The sequence below is a fragment of the Ascaphus truei genome, chromosome 3 (genome assembly GCF_040206685.1).
Source record: "Ascaphus truei isolate aAscTru1 chromosome 3, aAscTru1.hap1, whole genome shotgun sequence".
NCBI classification, from domain to species: domain Eukaryota; kingdom Metazoa; phylum Chordata; class Amphibia; order Anura; family Ascaphidae; genus Ascaphus; species Ascaphus truei.
Window position 1 is genome coordinate 333,573,913 of NC_134485.1, and position 18,056 is coordinate 333,591,968.

Sequence of the window (18,056 nt, forward strand, 5' to 3'; positions counted from 1 at the left end):
ACTGGTACTATAAACTGTAATGTATTGCATAGGATTGCATGGCTTGCTGCAAGCCTTAGTGTATTTCTGACTAGGGAAAGATCTGGATGCTCTGTACTTTCAACATGTGGGCTAAAGCCAAGAGATAAATAGAACAGTGTTATGGAAACACTAATTACCTGCTAGTTCAAGTTTCCCCTCAGGATATTACCTAAAGGTAGCCCAATGTTTGGATTCCTTATCACAAGGTACTGCAGGATGGGTTCAGTCTAGCTATTTTATTTTGATTCCTGCAGCAGAGGTGGTTTCTACAATGACATGTGATTGCCTGTAGCCAGCTCATGTGGGGCCAGTGAAACATATTTTACAGTTAAGTGCTGGAAGGTTGCGTTCACCTATACTTGAGCCTTTCCAGTAAGGAGACAGTCAGCCGAGTCAATGTTTAAGTTCTTTGAACGGTTCAATATTTTATTGGACAATGGGTTTATAGGCTGAATTATTCCTATTTGAAAAGCAGTAACCTAGACAAACCATGTGATCAGATACTCAAGTTATCTAAGCACCCTAGAAAGTATATAATATAAATGGAAAAAAGGCAGTGTAGATAATTATGTAATATTGACATGTCCCTGGTCTGTCAGTAACCAAATATGTTCTTTTCCAAGTGTTGAAATGTTGCTGTACTGCAAGGGGGAGGCGGAGAACTGGAAATATCGTGCAAAGTAACTTTCCCAATTTTAAATACACACTTAATGCTTGCAGACCTTCACTGACTCAAGTCAGTTAGGTACAATAAAGTCAATTGCTTTCCTCAACATACAATTGGCTGGAACAAATCTTGTTTGCATTACTGTGATTCTGCTTCCCCTTATTCCATCTGGATATTTACCTGAAACATCACTTTTGATTCTGTACTCAAGTTCCATTTAACATATCTTAAGTTATGGTGGGTGACAAATCCTCCACTGTATAGCATACGGCAAATATCACTTGAGCCCATTCACATCTGCAATGCTGCTTGTCACCATTCGCCTGGTACAGTGGTTCCACTACAGCAAGGGATTATGGGAAATGAGTAGTCCCTTTTGCTTCGAAACCTATTTTGACATTGTCTAAGCTTCTGCCTCCTGCATGACACAGCTTCTCAGCCAAGTCTGGGTTAAAGTGCATAGCTAGTAAACCTACTCAGACTATTTCAACCTATTGAGTGTGTGGCTGGTTATACTGGCTTTGCAATTTGAAGCTGGTATGTTTCAGCCACACCTTAAGTTATTGTGGGTAAAAGCAACAAATCCTCCACTGTACAGCATACATTTACCTAATGCAAGCCCACAGCAGATTCCCTTTTAGCTTGGGATACCAGAAGAGTACCAATAAATAACCCCACAAATGTCATGCTGATAGGTCTCCATGGTAAAATCCACTGGTTCTGTGCAATGCAATTAACTGTTTCTGGGGCAGCCAAGTCATTTGCAAACTAGGTGTATTTTAGATTTGCATGTGAAGGAATAGCCTAAGCATTTGTAAACAGTGTTGCTAGTGATAGTTCTATAATAAACACTGTATGACTTCATGTAATCATAGTAACATTACCTGAATAGAATTAACCCAGACTTCTGGTATTACAATTCTCATCTTCACTTTTGCAGAATGAAATGTCATGTATCACATTGTATCCCTTACGTTTCAGCACATTGCTGAATTGGCTACATAACCTGGATGTGTCACACCTTGCATACAAAACCCAAGGTATGATTATGGACTGTAGGTCAGGATCTCATTCAGAAACTTGCAGTGTATCAATATTCTACTCTACTTCCAGATGTTGGACACTTAACATGTGGTGGTTCTACAGGTACTACATTAGACCAATGTAAAAGAAAGTTAACTGAACAAAAACCTGATCCCATTACATGTGAAGATGGAGACATCATTTTTTTTAAATTCTGGAATGAAAAGCACAACTGTCAAACCAAGGCCATTCTGCCAAGAACCAATAGCTATTAGCAAAAACAAATACATAAATCAAGGTAAACAGGTTTGTGCAGTAAATATACATGTATAGATTTATTATGGGCATATACTTGTAATCTACTTATTAGATGTAATCAGCCAAGAAACATACATAATTTTAGATTATACATCAAGACAGTTATATACATACGATGAATGTTACTTTAACTTGATCCCCCAACATCTGAGGGAATGGAAGATACCAGGTTTTATTTCAAAATACACATTCTATAAAATTTGCATGTTATTCCCAAAACGTAAGACTGCAGAGGATATGTTTGGGAACCCACATTAAATATAAATGCCACTGGTCCTCAAGTGCTTCATATTAGTGACAGCCACCCCCGTTGACACCAGAAAGTCCACAATGCATTAGGTTATACAGATGTGTTAACCCTACATTAGGGGTAGAAGATTGAATGACAGATCTCCATTTGCGTGTCATCCTGTAATGAAGCTAGAAATGCAATGCCATGTCCTTTAGCAATAGCGTGGTGAAGTGAACATTACTCTGTTGGCATCTGCTTTCATACAAGTTTTTGCAAGTCTAAACCTTTTTAAGATTCACCATCCTATTGATCAATGCTTTCCTGGTCTTTTCAACTTCCATAGAAAGACGCTCTATCTCCCCCTTCAGTCGCTCATTCTCCGCTACCAAATGGCTCACTTTCTGTTCATTCTCCTGTTCTCTCGCCTTCACTCGTACTTTCCCTCCTTGTGGTTGGCTGCTCCTCTTCCTCTTAGTCCCAGATGGACTGGCATTGAATTCCTCATCCTCTGTAGGAGATTGTCCTGGTGAGCTGCTGCAGCAGGAATCCAGCTCTGGAGTGTCACAGTGCTGCTGTGTGTTCCCCGTTTCTGGGAAAGGTGAAGGAAGATTGCAGCTCTTCTGTAACTCTTGGCTAAGGAATTCTAGAACACCAGAAGGCAATTGTTCAATGGCAGCTTCCAAACCAATAACCTCTTCATTGTTTAAGTCCACGGGCAAGGAAGAACCCACGGACTCCAACGTCCAGAGGTACGGAGAGTTGTCCAGAGTATCCAATGGCACCAGCTCCTTCTACAAGGAAACAAGTATTGAGCATTTACATAGCAGGCTTTTCTACAGTGTAAAGATGCAATCTTTGTCTATAAATATACCTTATGTTAGTGTAAATGGCTGCAAGACTCTTACCACTGCACCCCATAGGCAAATTACAGTCACGCTATACATGTACAGGCTGCTTAATGCGAGGGCTCTTCATGCTTCCAGCCACTATTTTAGAGGGGAAAGCAGTCACAGTGGGAAGCCGAACGTTTCCCTGGTCATCGTGTTGCTATTAATACATTTTAGTTACAGGACCCAATGAGTGATGTTATTGCTAATAAGACTTTAATTTTACACATCTTACCATAAAGAGGACCAGGTATTAGAGGGGAGTGTTAACACTAAAGCTGAAAAGGCATATACAAAAGTTAAAGGGAACCAAACACCCTGCTTTACAATGTCCATTTCTACTAGTGAACAAACACTTTTTGGAATATCACCATGATAGAACCCATTACAGACTCAGGGAGTAGCTTGGTGTAAGAATTTGGGGGATTTGAACCAGGTCAACTTGCTTCAAGAGGTCACAGAACTTTGCAATCTTGGGCAAGCCACCATCTCCCTGTGTCATGCATAGTATTGCAAGCTTTGGGACAGGGACTCCTTGAGGTACAGCACAGTCACATTGCTTTATAAGAAAACAATACTAGTCAACATCACTGGGTGTTTTGGTCCAGTGCCATTAAAAGAAAATTGAAAATACAAGTAGTAATAAGCGGTGTCCACAGCCTGCAAGGGTCTTCATCTTTGTACTAAATATTCCAGGAGAGCGCAATACCAAGAACCACAATGTGTCAGACTAACCTGCTCATCCAATCCTATAGGCTGGGAATCCCCTGTATTCTGTGTGTCAGAGCACAAGATGTCTTGCAGATCTTCATACCAGGCTTCCAGCTCCCACCCAGATAGGGTGCCTGGGGGGCCACAGGGGGCCACAGTCTCTGCCATCAGAGTTTATAGCAGCCGTGCTGCACAAGATTCTCACTATGGAACATTAACATAAAATGCACGTTAGTTGGCACATTGCAATATTAACAAATACATTTTAAAAAAGACCATCTAGCCGTGCAAAAGTTAACTTAATGCAAACTTTTAGTCACAGTCTCGCTCTACCACAGGACTTTGTCAATGTATAAGTCGAACACTGCTGACAATACCACAAATGCAATCTCCTCAGAAGTCTCAAAACTGGAGGTTTGTGCAGCTCCACAAAAACTTTTTCCTTCCTAGTTGGCATCTTCCTATCTGTAGTGGCCAGGTGAATAAGACCATGGTAGTTCAAATTTACCCCATGGAATGGTATGACCACCCATGTTACAATCCTGAGTGAACCCAAAACAACCATCCCTCCTTCCATACACCCATTAACTCTAGCATATAGGAGAGCACTACTACAGCAATCTATTGAAGGGAGAGAATAAATCAAATGTTACCTGATCAGGTGTGATGATGTATAAAGATTGTCGTTCTCCAACACTGCAAAAAAAAAAAAAAAAAATAATAGAGGTTCAGTTAAAGTCTGTTGTGCAGAAATGCAAATCGATTGTCTGGGGCTTGGGAAAAATGTCTGGCAGAACAGTATGCTGCCATACAACAAAGCTCAACATACACCTACAACTAGAGACGTTTTCTTCCGAAACAAAGTGCTTATTCACCATTTGGTTGATAAAACCAGGAGTACACATTTGCTCCAGAGGGATTTAGATAGTCGTGTTACAATGTAGACAGTCAATTTCAGAGAATATCATTTGGTGCCCATGTTCCTCAAAAAAAAAAAAAAAAAAAGTACCCACTAACTCAAAGGGATGGTATTCCCAAGCAGAGCTGCCCTGTTCTTACCACAGGGGGGCCACTGGTTCAGGAATTGTGTTTGTTCTGCTAGGATCATAGCAATATGTGGAAATGTTGGATGTTCTTTCTGTGGCCCTCTGGCAGCAAAGTGTTAAAGGAATTTTAAAAAGCTGCAACATTTGAAGCAGCAATCACCCTCCTTAAAGATGGAGGCAATATACCAATACCCATGAACAACTTTTTTCCGTAGATGTGACAAAGTGCTTACAATGTTCGTATTAATCACACGCTTGCTTCTTTGGCGGCTTACACTCACCATGTGTGACCTTTTATGTCATTATCGCACTGGCCACCAACAATAGCCATTTCATGTCAGCGTCATGGGCTGTATAGTTTCTGCCTTCTGCAGTAATATATACCAGCAATAAAATGCATGGTTTTATTTAATCTGGCCCAAGTACGGTTTCAGAAAGATTGGTTTAGAAAAAAAGAAACCAATATAGAAAGTGCTGTGTCAACATTCATATGGAATATTACATACAGGATGTAGACCACTGTAAAACAGCATGACTAGACATGTCTAGTGACGTTTACTGTTACAGTCAATAGTTTTCCAGTTCTGGGTTTGTGGCAGGTTTCCAAATACTCTACAGAAAGCAACTGGAGAAGGGGGATTTGCAAGGGAAGGGGGAAAAATAAAATAAATAAAAAAAAAAGGGGGGGGGCAGGTCAGGCTTCATTCCAGCAACAACAGGCACACACACCACCCATGCTGTTGTAGCTAATCCAGCACCCCTCTGTCTAGACAGGACAATTATATAATGTGCATAAACTTAGACGCACGGCTCAGCAACAATCTCTTTCACCATGAACATAAATGGCTGAAAAAGATGGCAATTATTCCGGCTTAAAAAAAAATGTAATAAAAATTCTGCGTTTAATAGGTGAGGCTTTTCAAGTAAATGGGACAACCGTTTCAGATATATAAAAATAGTATACACTGAACATTTATATACATGTTTCACCACAATGATGGACAGTGTGTTGCTAGCACAAGAATACTTCATATAGGGTCCAGCAAATAAATTCACGACTAAGATATTGTTTATCTGTATTTAAAAAACATTCAACGTGGCCTCATTAAACCACTAACATAATGAGCAAGCTAATGAATCTCTTCTGCTCAACAGTAGACTAGTTATACCAGTAATTGCTAAATGTTCATTGTGCAAGAGGTTGATCATGAAGTCTCTCTGACCTTGACGGTGGAGCAAAGGTCAGTGGTGGAGAGTAAAAGGTTAAGTCGTTACGCAATGATTCTCTAGTCTAGCATGTGTACTGTATACAATAAGGCTCTGGGTCTGGTTATGGATCCCTTGCAGTCTAGTTTGTTGATGGGTCACTGTGGTACATTTGGAGTCCGGCTCGTGCTCCTATCAGTTGAAGTTCAATGCCTTCAGCTAATTAGAATAGCTGCTAGGAGACTGAAGCCATTTATCACATGCAAACTGTATACATCACTTGTGAGCATATACATCACTTGTGAGCATATTCACGTCAGACAGGTCTGCAACCCTGTCTTTCATCATGATCACCTAGAATACAGTGCTCCCACTGCAGCTAGGGATTCTGGGAAATGACATGCAAATGAGCACACCGTACCACCTTTTCACATGGAACTATATATATATATATATATATATATATATATATATATATATATACATATATATATACATACATACATACACAACTACTGCAGAAGATTAACACTTGCGTGTAATCCCTCCCCCCCTCACCTTTCTCCACGTGGGGTCTGTTCTCTGGTGACAGGGGCAGTGACAGCGGCAGCGAGGGTGGGTCTGTGGCTGCTCGCTGGGAAACCTCGGGCTCATGATAACCATCGTCTGCGTCTTCAGCAATACGACTGAAGGGAAAAAGCGGAGAGGCCGGGTTTATATACGGGGCGCTTCAGCCAATCCGGAATGCGAACAGCGGAGGAGGGGCGGGGCTATGTACCGCCAATCAAACACTGTATCTACCTCACCCGTCAGGACAGTCTTCCGCAAACGACTCCTTTATTCCATCTATTAGAGCTGTGAAAAACCAATCACAGGACGAGTTTGATGGGTGAATGAGGCTTGAAACACAAGGGCGTGGCCAATCCAGCGCGGAAAAACTGACGCTGTGTGGAGGAGGCGTGGCTTGGACGTTTGTATTGTGTCTTGCGGAAGTCACGAGGAAGTATGAGTCATGGGGTATGATGCAAGAGCTGGCAAGCAGTGGCCAGGCCAGGCCAGGCAGAGCGGGGACTTTCCCAGCAAGCTCACAGCAGCTGGCGAACCTTGTTATACAATCGGGGATTAAATAACCTCCCCCCCCACCGGGTGGGGGCTGCTTTTTTTTACCTGCAAAGATGGTCCTATAGAAGAGATCATAGTACCCATTTCTTTTGGTGTTATTTTTCACCTGAAAAGATGCGTGGATTAAGATTAATACCATTAACATATTTAAGATGCCCTGGCTTCTTTTGCACATACAGCATAGGTTTGGTGTGGGTTGTGCTAATTTTTACTGACATGCATGACTGTTTGTGAACATATTCCCACAGTGCAGTTCAGTGTGGCAGGGATGACAGTAACATAACAAAAGATGAAGTCATATTGACGTCATGGGTGTCTTCTGGATGGGCAGAGTATGTATGAAAAAGTAGAGACCTGTATTAGGTTTCAAAAGTATATTCTAATGTCATCTATGAAAATCTCATGTTCTAGCCCTTTAACAAATCTACACTTCTCTAGGATCAACTGGGCTACAGACTTTGGCCATTTCCTATTTTAAACATGTTTGTAACTAAAATGTAAAAGAGCCAGACATAAATATTGTTTACACCCATTAGGCTAGTGCACTATTTTCACTAATTTGATTAACCAACACAACCTGTAAATACATTTTGCAGAATATTCCAAGTTGTGTTGGTTAAAACCTTCCTTTTACCACACCCACTTAGAGACCGTGGGCAGGTAATTTTCTCTCAGATCAGCACTATGCTCTTCAGTCCTAAATGCAGTGTTGGTGCTACTCAATCCTGCAAGACACATTAATAGGATTTTGTGCAGAAAATACAGTTCCCTGCACTTTAATATCTTGCATGTGATCATTGTCATGAACGGCACACCTGTGAGCACATGACGTGTATATGTGAACAGTGTTAAAGCCTCCAGCTATGCAGCTGGCTCACTTACCTCCCCGCAGGGCCCTAAAAATGACCAATATCGCATCAAAACTGGCACACACCTCAATTATACTACCACCAACGAGAGTAATTTAAAGGCCCCTTAGGAGTCCCTGGTCTCCTGTTCACTACAGAGAAAAAATACAAAAATAGAGATGTCGCAAAATGTGTTCAGAAATCTCTTCACAAATGTACTATGTTCAATTAGAGCCAAAAGACAGTACTTATTATATTTTAGATTTAATATACAAAAAGTTATACCGTGCTTGTTTACAAAAAAGGAAAGTTACGAAAACATAAAATATATAAATGCAGACTGCTTCATAAAATTAGATGTAAAAACAGAGAATGTATACTTTACCAACGAACAATATTCAGTTCCGTCCAAAGAGGTCTTGGAGTTTGACGATCTGAGAACTCACAAGTCATGGGTAGATGTTGAATTGCAGTTTTGAAACACAAACTCATTCTTTTAATGCATCAAACTTTACTGTGTGACAAGGACAGACCAACCTTTTGTGGGTGTGTCTTATGTCCCACTAATCAATCTTTTCTAACATTTATAGCTGGTAGAGAAACTGATTTAAAACTCAAATGAGTCAAAGTATAAAATTCCTTATAATTTTCTCCCTATAACCAAGGATCGGACCGAGAGTTTACCGCGCCCCGGACAGACAAAACATTTGACGCCCTCCTGCGTTAAATGACACCGCAACGTCACGTGGTGACGTGTTACCATGATGCCATGTCCCATTGTCGTCATGGAAACGCGTCACCACGTCGGGACGCTGAAAGGAGGCAAAAAAGTGCACATTTGCCTCGTGCACTCGGACCCCGGCTTCATCTTTAAATGTCTGAGTTCTGTGCATCCTCGTCAATGTAGAGGGTCATGTAAAGATGGTGTGTCAGAGCGGCGGCCGCACGCAGGATTCGTAGCGGCGGCAGCAGCAGCAGCAAGGGAAGAGGATACTTTGCCATGCGGGACATTGACAGATTTGCAGTGCAGGACCTGTCCCGTGCCGCCGCTCCGTCAATGTCGCTTGCTGCTGCTGCTGCCACTAAGAGTCCCGCACGCCATCTTTAAATGTCCCTCGACATTGACAAGGGTGCGCATGACTTGGACATTTAAAGATTGAGCCGGGGTCAGAGCGCATGTATCAAAAGTAAAGCAGCGAGGTGCCTGGAGAGTTCTTTTGGCGCTCCGGGCAAGTGCCCATCCAGACCGCCCTTGCCTGTAACCCCTACAATAATGCTACCATCGCCGTTGCATTAGGCTGCGCTTATAGTGACGTCGCTTCAAAACAAATGCATTGTCGTCGGCGTTTATAGTGGACGCGACGGAGCGACAGCGCTACCAAAAATCTTGTAGTCAGTAGAATTTGATTTTTGTGACTGTCTATAAGCCAATCAGAGAGCTTCTGTTGCATCCAATACATCTGTGTCTGTGTGCGATAACATGAACTGCTACTGTAAAGTGTCCTTCCTTCATATGGGATTTTTCAGAACAAGTACAATATTTTTTATATCCAGTGGCACAAACTGTTCCCCAATAAAAGCTGCTGTCATAAAAAAAAAAAGGGGGAGAGAAAATAGGGTTAATTTGCTTTTGGCTGCATTTTTTTATTGTCTCTATTACAGCTCAGGTGTTTTCCTCTGGTAATAAGTGGTGGCAGAACCAATATATAAAATAAGAACTACCAAGAACCGTATTTGCGTGGAGCCTTCATAACCTGCATATACCGTAGGGACTGGAACCTTCAGAACAGAACAAGACACAACGGTGGGCAGTGCCATTGCTGAGAGAGGCTGGGGAGTAAAAATGATGTGGTTTCTTGCCTTTAGCCAGACTCGAATCGGAACGAGCAGAACATGATGCGTACAATCTACTGTCTCCGCCCCTCTGCCTTTCCCCTTGCTGACGTCACTGGCCTTGTAGCCAGCGACGTCTCCAAAACATAAATGATAACTTTCGCAATGGTGACGGGTGTCGCTGTCACTTTAAGCGCAGCCTTAGTATGCTTAAAATACGCCTGGATATCTATCTTCATAGTTATAAAAAGAAAAAACAAGCGCAAATAATATCACAACAAATCAAAGGTAACACAGATGATATACTATCCTTAATGAGTGCAGCTCCTGACGTAGAATTCAAACCAAATTCAATCAGCAAACGAAGGAGAAACAGGTGCGCAAATCACATCAGGACATGGAAAAGAAAGTAGAAACACAAAATAGTGCAATATTGTCTACTCCAACAAAATAGCTTCAATGCTGGAAGTTTCTATAGAATTTACACTCACGTGTTTAACGTGAATTGAAAGTGTTGTGGTTGTTCAAAGTTACCAACTTATGTCTCCAGACAGGTACTCCAGATCCACATAGAGGGGGGGAAATTCCATATACAAAAAAAGGGGAAAGCAAAATAGTATAGTACTGTTTTTAATGTTAAAAACACAAAGTATTCCACTTACATAAGTGCCTTTGTTTATGAGCATTCAGACCACCCTGGGTCATAAGGTCGGACAAGGTATTCACAGCAACAGCATCCGCTCCACGGCCGTCACAGCAGGTACTGGGCTGATTAAATTTGTCCTCCACTCTAGATGTCATCAACAAGGGCTCCTTAGTAGTCACTGATATCACCCTACTAAGGAGCCCTTGTTGATGACATCTAGAGTGGAGGACAACTTTAATCAGCCCAGTACCTGCTGTGAAGGCCGTGGAGCGGATGCTATTGCTGTGAATACCTTGTCCGTGATTAGGACTATCATCAAGTCACACGCATTCACAGCATTAATAGCATTGTATACATTAAACAAATACTATTGGAATTATCATTAGTGGATGCTTGTGTATAGTGAGTTAATGTCTAGGAAATGTAATAAAGATCCTTTAAAATAGTGAGTCCTGGGAGCGATTGTGTTGTTACCTATTACAATAATGTTTGATTTTACATCTTTTGGGCCATGAACCTGCAAATCTCAAAGTAATGCGCAACTTCAGATTTGTACTTTTGTGCTTATTTATAGAACATCCCTGAGATACACAGCACTTTAACATACATAACTTCACAGGAATATATCATATGTGAGCTGATACTGCAGTTTCAGAATGACATTGGTAATTAAGGGCATGGTTACAATCACTGTGCATATGATAGGGTCTCCCATCTAGGAGACTCATTTCCCCGAGTTGCCCTGGCCTACCCCATAACAACGCTAGAGGTGACCCAGGTACCATCGCGTAAGTAGACGAGCACCAACATGGCTTTCTCCTATCTGGGTGTAGCAAGATGGCGCCCTTGGTCGTCATCTTAACCCTTCAGCTGCCATAAATACTTGTGCTTTACAGGGAACCATATTAATTGGGTTAGAACCGTATGTGCAACATGGTATTATTTAAGAACACCTTATAATGTGAGTGACTTCCACTTTTTTTTTTGCCGTGCATTTCCCGTACGGATTACAGGTGTGTTGACCCTCGGGTGATGAAAACACAGGTATTTATAATTCCTCCATGACAAGCCGAGGCATTATAACCCGCCACACGGACTGACCAATCACCGCCCGCATATTATAATACAGGAGGGGTCCGTACCGCCGCCATGTTACCGGGGGGGGGGGGGAGCGCAACGCACTTCTCCACTCCCCAGCAGCGCGTTACAAATTCCTATCCGCGAAAGCACTGGGTTATTAGGTTTTAGAAAAGCAGCCGCTTCCCATCAGGAAAAAAAAGGCCATGGCAGAACCACTTCTTTGGTTAATATACCAGGTGTGTCCATGTAGCCGGTGCGCGGCCGCCATGTTACCGGGGGTGTCTGTGTTACGTCATCCCATGGTAGCCTCGAGCCTTCACCTGAGCCGGATGGAGATGGGAAGTGCGACACCCGCAGCGCCGCCCGGAGTCCCCCCCTCCATGTTGGATTGGGGCATCTCTAGCTCTAAACCGCCGCTGTTCCCGGCCTCCCTGATAGATTAAGCGCCCTTATTCGTTTCACGAAAACTACACAGTAGAAAATGTCACAAGATAAAAAGTCACACATCAATAACACATGCGCAGCAACCGCCTAAAGGACAACAGGCGCATCTGATATTACACACCCTCGCTGATACGGTTAAATAAAACCAGCAGGATCTTTATAAAACCCCAATGCAGGGACAGAACGCGTCAGAGGCCACTCTATGCATCGGGAGGACTGATCATGAGCAGCAATTACAAAAGACTGCATCAAGTATCTTTGCCCACAACCAAAATGGCGGGTAGGGCGCCCGTCTCGGTTGCCGTAGCGCGGCTGAGCATTGTGGGTACGGAATCCCCAGGGCTGCCCCTGGGCGCAGTGCGCATGCGCAACAGGAAACTCCATGATCTTCTGGCACAGAAGCCCAAGGAAGGAAAACAGCCACTGAAAGGAGAGAGAGAGACAGGGGAAGCTGGGAAATCCAGCAACAACCACAGGCCTGTTCTGAGCAACCAGATACCCTGCCCCCGCCTTCCTAGCAAAGGACCCCCAGGGGGAGACAGGTTCTCAAGACACCCTCTGATCAGCCCCCCCCTCCTGTGCACACTCAGCCCCTACCACTGCACACAGGAGCCTGAGGAGGGGCAAGGCAAGAACAACAATAACAGCAGCAGCAAGCAAACACAACAACAGCAATGAAGGGGGAGCAATAAAAAGGAAAAGGCTTTATTGCTCTTTGTTGCTTCATTTATTCCCCCCTCCACTGGTACAAAAGGCCTGGAAGACAGTAGTTGCTGGAGGTGGTGAGAAGATCTGAGGTCTGTGGAGCTCTGATCTGGTGGAGGTAAGTTGGCGAATATGAAGAACTCAGGCACAGATCCGTGCATTTCCACATGGCAGTGTGTGTGTGTGTGTGTGTGTGTGTGTGTGTGTGTGTGTGTGTGTGTATGTGTCTGTGGGAGATAGCAGCTGGAGTCTGCAGCCTACATGACAACAGCATGTCAGCTTTCCAGGTGCTGGGGGAAGGGTGCTCCTTGGAGATGGATCTGTAGTATCCTGGTTGTTGCATTTGCAAGTGCTGTACATAAAACAAATAAAATATGCCAACGCTGCTTGGAAAAGGGCTGCCAAATATTGGGAACGTAAAACTTCCTGAAATCCGTGTAAATATGGCAAGGTAATGTGAACTCTGGCAGCAGTGAAATGCCAATCCACATTACATTTGGGATTTAATTAAAAAATATATATTTTTCTGGATTGTGTTGGAGAAACGGTTTTGCTAAAGAGAAGTATTTTGACAGGTCACTGCTAGGTACAATTGTGAGTCTGGTTTTGTGAGTTTGGCATCTAAGGAATACTGAATAGGTTTTGCTATCCTTTCTGTTTGATATTTTGCTATGGTGAAACAATCTAATACTGTTAATTGCTTGGTCTGTGGAGGTACCTTCAGAATGACACATGCATTGCAAGCTTTCCTTTTTTTTCACTGGGCTGCTTTCTTTGCATTTTGACAGCTCATCCATCCACGGCTGATGGCACCAGATGTTACAGTACTAAGATGTGCTGGAAATAGGTGTAAAATCCAGCACTTGCCAGATAAAAGGCTTTGACAGTTGTACACAATTAACATTTTGAATCCAGCTGTTATCACAAGCTACAGCACTTGTGCAATGGATAAAAGGCTTTGGAAGCACTGAAGTGGTTTTGAAAAAGAGTTTGATGGTCTAAGGTGTAAAGGCAACATGAATAAAATATTGTACAATCAAATGACAAGGAGTGATACATTGGGGGATAAATCCTGGTTTTCAGGTGTGTCCTGAGACGCAAAGCAGTGGAACAGTACAAAAGGTAGGGCATCAACAATTAGAAATATGTTCAAACTGTGATGTTGCAGAAGTCTTGAACTTTCTCATGGTGGCATGTCTGTTGCATGTCCTGAATTAACCTCAGAAGGTATTTTGTTGTTTCAAAAATTAACAAAATGTTACAAAAATAATTTGCTTTTGTCTTATACTGTTGACTTCTGGAGGAATGTGCAGAACATTTCACAAGTAAAAAGCGTCCATCCTGGCAAATTCACGCTGTTTCTGTCCTGGGCCATATATAGTTACATAGTAGATGAGGTTGAAAAAAGACGTAGGTCCATCAAGTTCAACCTATGCTAAATGTAGACAACAGATACTTTATCCTATATCTATACTTACTTATTTATATATATTTTCCTTTTATGAGCACATTAATGAATAATGAGCATAGGTTTGGAATGGAATTCTCAAACCTTTTCTGACTTTGTTTACACATTTTTCAAACGTAATATCCCTGAGCGCCCTTCAAATGGGCTTGCTCCTGTAGGTTAGAGGATGGCAGGGCTGACACCCACACAAAATAAACAAGGCAAATGTGTTGAATATGTGTGATGTGACTAGTTTAAGCAAGAATCTCTTTAAGGGGGTTTCAAAGTTTTAACCATTTACTGGCACAGCTGCTGTGCCTTCCTTCAAGAAACGTATACTGAATATATTCCATTAGGAAAACAAATGTTGTACACGGTTATCCAATCAGAGAGGAGAAATGTGACATTTAGCTTGCTCTTTCATTTTAGAGCACTGGTGCCTAACAAAATACATTTTAACTCTCTTGTGCCGAGTGGACCTAGCACGCATCGCAAGCTGCACCAAAGGATTTTACAATAGACAATTGGAAAGTAGTTAATTTGGTTTTAAAAAGGGTTGCAAGCCCTTGCAAATGCGTAATGTAAAGCCCATGTCTCTTCCTAACACCTGGATGTAATAATATTCTTTTCTTATAGCGTGGCAAAGTACACAGCGCTGTACATCAGATTTGCAGGTGCGATAAGTCCATGTGGCAAGCTTACGAGCTCTAATTGTGTGCCTGAGGCACAGGGATATTAAGTGACTTGGCCAAAGTCACAAGGACAGCTGACACTGGGATCCAAACAGAGTTTTTTTTAAACGGGGACATTACCACTTAGGGACTCCTTTTGTACCTTGATAAGAACACTGTATATACACTCGTGGTGGTCTGTATCTGGAACACAAACTCTGAGATTGATTACACTCGGCCCATGCTACCTAAGGCCTCGGACATGGTCAAAAAGACCGTGCTGAGGGGAAACATTATCCCTATCAGCGCAGCTTTAGTCGGCGCTTCCGCAGGTGTGCAGAGGTGTGTGGAAATGCAGGAGACAGGCAAGTTTAAATTTTGCCGCTCATGCAAGTGCAGGGCCGGTCACGTGACTGCCAGAAGCCAATGGCAGTCCGTGACGTCGGCGCCGCGGCGTGGCGCGCTAGCCCCGCCTACCGATCCGCCTCCAGGCCCGCCTCCCGAAAGCCTCCCACCCGGCACACAAGCGCGCTCGCTGACGCTCATGCAGGGACAGAAAAAATCTCCAGCTTGAGCAGGAGAGCATGAGCGTCAGCGCTGCCCAGCGCCGGTCCCTGCACCATGTCCCAGGCCTAAGGCCGCGTCCATGATGTCACGCGCGCCTGTCGTCCATGTGATCCACATCGAAGGGGAGGCGTGTCCATGATGTCACATTGTATGTCTTTGTATAGCGCCATTAATGTACATAGCGCTTCACAGTGGTAATACATGTGGTAATCAAATAAATAACAGATAGTATAAATAACAGAGCATGGGAATAAGTGCTGCAGGCATCAAAGTAACATTAAGGAAGAAGAGTCCCTGCTCCGAGGAGCTTACAGTCTAATTGGTAGGTAGGGGAACGTATAGAGACAGTAGGAGGGAGTTCTGGTAAGTGTGTCTGCAGGGGGCCAAGCTTTATGTAACGTGTCCAGTATTATCCCCAGTGCTATTCATACGCTTCTCTTCTTTAAGCAAGTGTGTCTTAAGGTGGGTCTTAAAGGTGGATAGCGAGGGGGCTAGTCGGGTATTGAGGGGAAGGGCATTCCAGAGGTGTGGGGCAGTCAGTGAAAAGGGTTTAAGGCGGGAGAGGGCTTTAGATACAAAGGGGGTATTCTCATTGGCTGAAACTCTCATGTGACCCGGCCGTCGCGAGACAAAATAAAAAAAATGTTGTCTTGCGAAACACCAGCCGAGCCGCCTTGCACGTGCGCACGCTCTATGGACGTTCACATAGACTTAATGTGTTTGATCGCTCCGGTCGCTCTAAGCATGTGCGCGGCCTAACTCCACTTTCAAAGGTGGTTGTGTTTTGGTTACACTGTCCAGAGGTTCCCAACTCCAGTCACCAAGGAGCACTAACGGTGCAGGTTTTAAGGCTGTCCTCTCATTAGCCCCGGTGGCCCAATCATTTTGACTGAACCACCTGTGCTAAAGCACTGGCATCCTTAAGAGCTGCACTGTTAGTTGCCCTTGGTGACTTGAGGTGGGGACCTATTTACAGTATGGTTTAGACCAGGGGTCTCCAAACTCGGTCCTCAAGGGCCACCTACAGGCCAGGTTTTAAGGATATCCCAGCGTCGGCACAGGTGGCTCAATCAGTGGCTCAGACTTCAATTAAGCCAGTGTTTGAGGAACCTGTGCTGAAGCAAGGATATCCTGAAAAGCTGGCCTGTTGGTGGCCCTTGAGGATTGAGATTGGAGACCCCTGGTTTAGACTGTGTAGTCAGAGGTGAACTACTGCTAGGTCTGGCATTTTAGGTTGCCTATCCCTGAGTTCCCATGAGGTTATAAGCAAAAAAACTCGGTATTTACAAAAAAAAAATTAAATAGGGATACGATGGTCTGAAAATTTAAATGCAAATAAAACCACATTTCAAGTTCTATTCTAGCATTTTACAAAAATGACATTGCAGAGTCTTTAGCGAACTGTTTATAATAAGCAATCATATTTTATTTTTTATATTGGCCACAGGGAAGAAACGCCATCTCAATTTTCTCCCATTGCCCATAATGTGCAAACGGTTCACTAAAAACCCTGGCGCTTTGCTTTTATATATTGTCTATTAGAGTATGAGCAGTGCGCTGCAAGCTTAGCATCCAATACAAATAGTTTTGCCTTCATAGTGCCCTAACTGGTATGTCATGGGCCCTGGCACAGCAGAGGCCCTAATAACATACCAGATCGGTCAACAGCATTTTGTTTGCGGACGTTTCGCTGTGACCAAATTACCACCGGTGCTTCGTCGGAGCTCACCCAACCGCCAGAACCTGCTGACGCCTGGTAAATGCCTAAACACCCTACCCTAAGCCCTTACCCTAAAACCCCTACCAAAAAAAACCCTACCCTAACCACTACAACCCCTTAAATTAACCCCCTACCCTAAACAGTAATAAAACGTAACTTGGAAGCGGCCGGTGGCAGGGATTCCAGCGCGGATTGGCTGCGGCAGAGGGTCCGTCTGCGGCCAAACACCGGCGGTGATTTGGTCACAGTGAAACGGCCACGTCCAAATGTCCCATCCAGGTACCATAAACGTCCTGGTACAAATGCTTAATTTCTAGGGGCCGATCGGGATAACCACTTCAACCGAGTGGTCGACCTGATCAAAACGATAGTGGAGCCCCCCTACACTTATGTTTGTCAACCGTAGGGGCGGGGGTGGACATGTGATTGCTGCTGAAGTGATCACATGACCACAAAGGTACGACGGGACCTCCAGCACGGCTAACAAAGATTGGTACATCGGGCTGCATGTGGCGTTCTGCCACAGCTTCCAACCTTCTGCTAAAATGTCACATCATGCAGCTTCCTCCTGTATCCCAGAGATTTCTGCTATTGCTGGCGATAAGAATTGAGGATTGATCTATGACAGACTGCATCTGGGACTCCTGTATTTTATGCTTTATTCCTACGACATATACAGGTATACCCCGCATTAACGTACGCAATGGGACCGGAGCATGTATGTAAAGCGAAAATGTACTTAAAGTGAAGCACTATCTTTTCCCCACTTATCGATGCATGTACTGTACTACAATCGTCATATACGTGCAGAACTGATGTAAATAACGCATTTGTAACAGGCTCTATAGTCTCCCTGCTTGCG

General features: G+C 43.5%; 1 protein-coding gene across 1 annotated transcript in view; it reads left to right on the forward strand.

Moving 5' to 3' along the window:
• The first annotated feature begins 12,010 nt into the window (after window positions 1–12,010).
• MBD6 (methyl-CpG binding domain protein 6) overlaps window positions 12,011–18,056 on the forward strand; it is a 60,894-nt gene continuing 54,848 nt past the window's right edge. The window contains exon 1 of the mRNA XM_075591537.1: window positions 12,011–12,907. The gene's annotated coding sequence lies outside the window, so the exon portion shown is untranslated. The remainder of the gene's footprint in view (window positions 12,908–18,056) is intronic.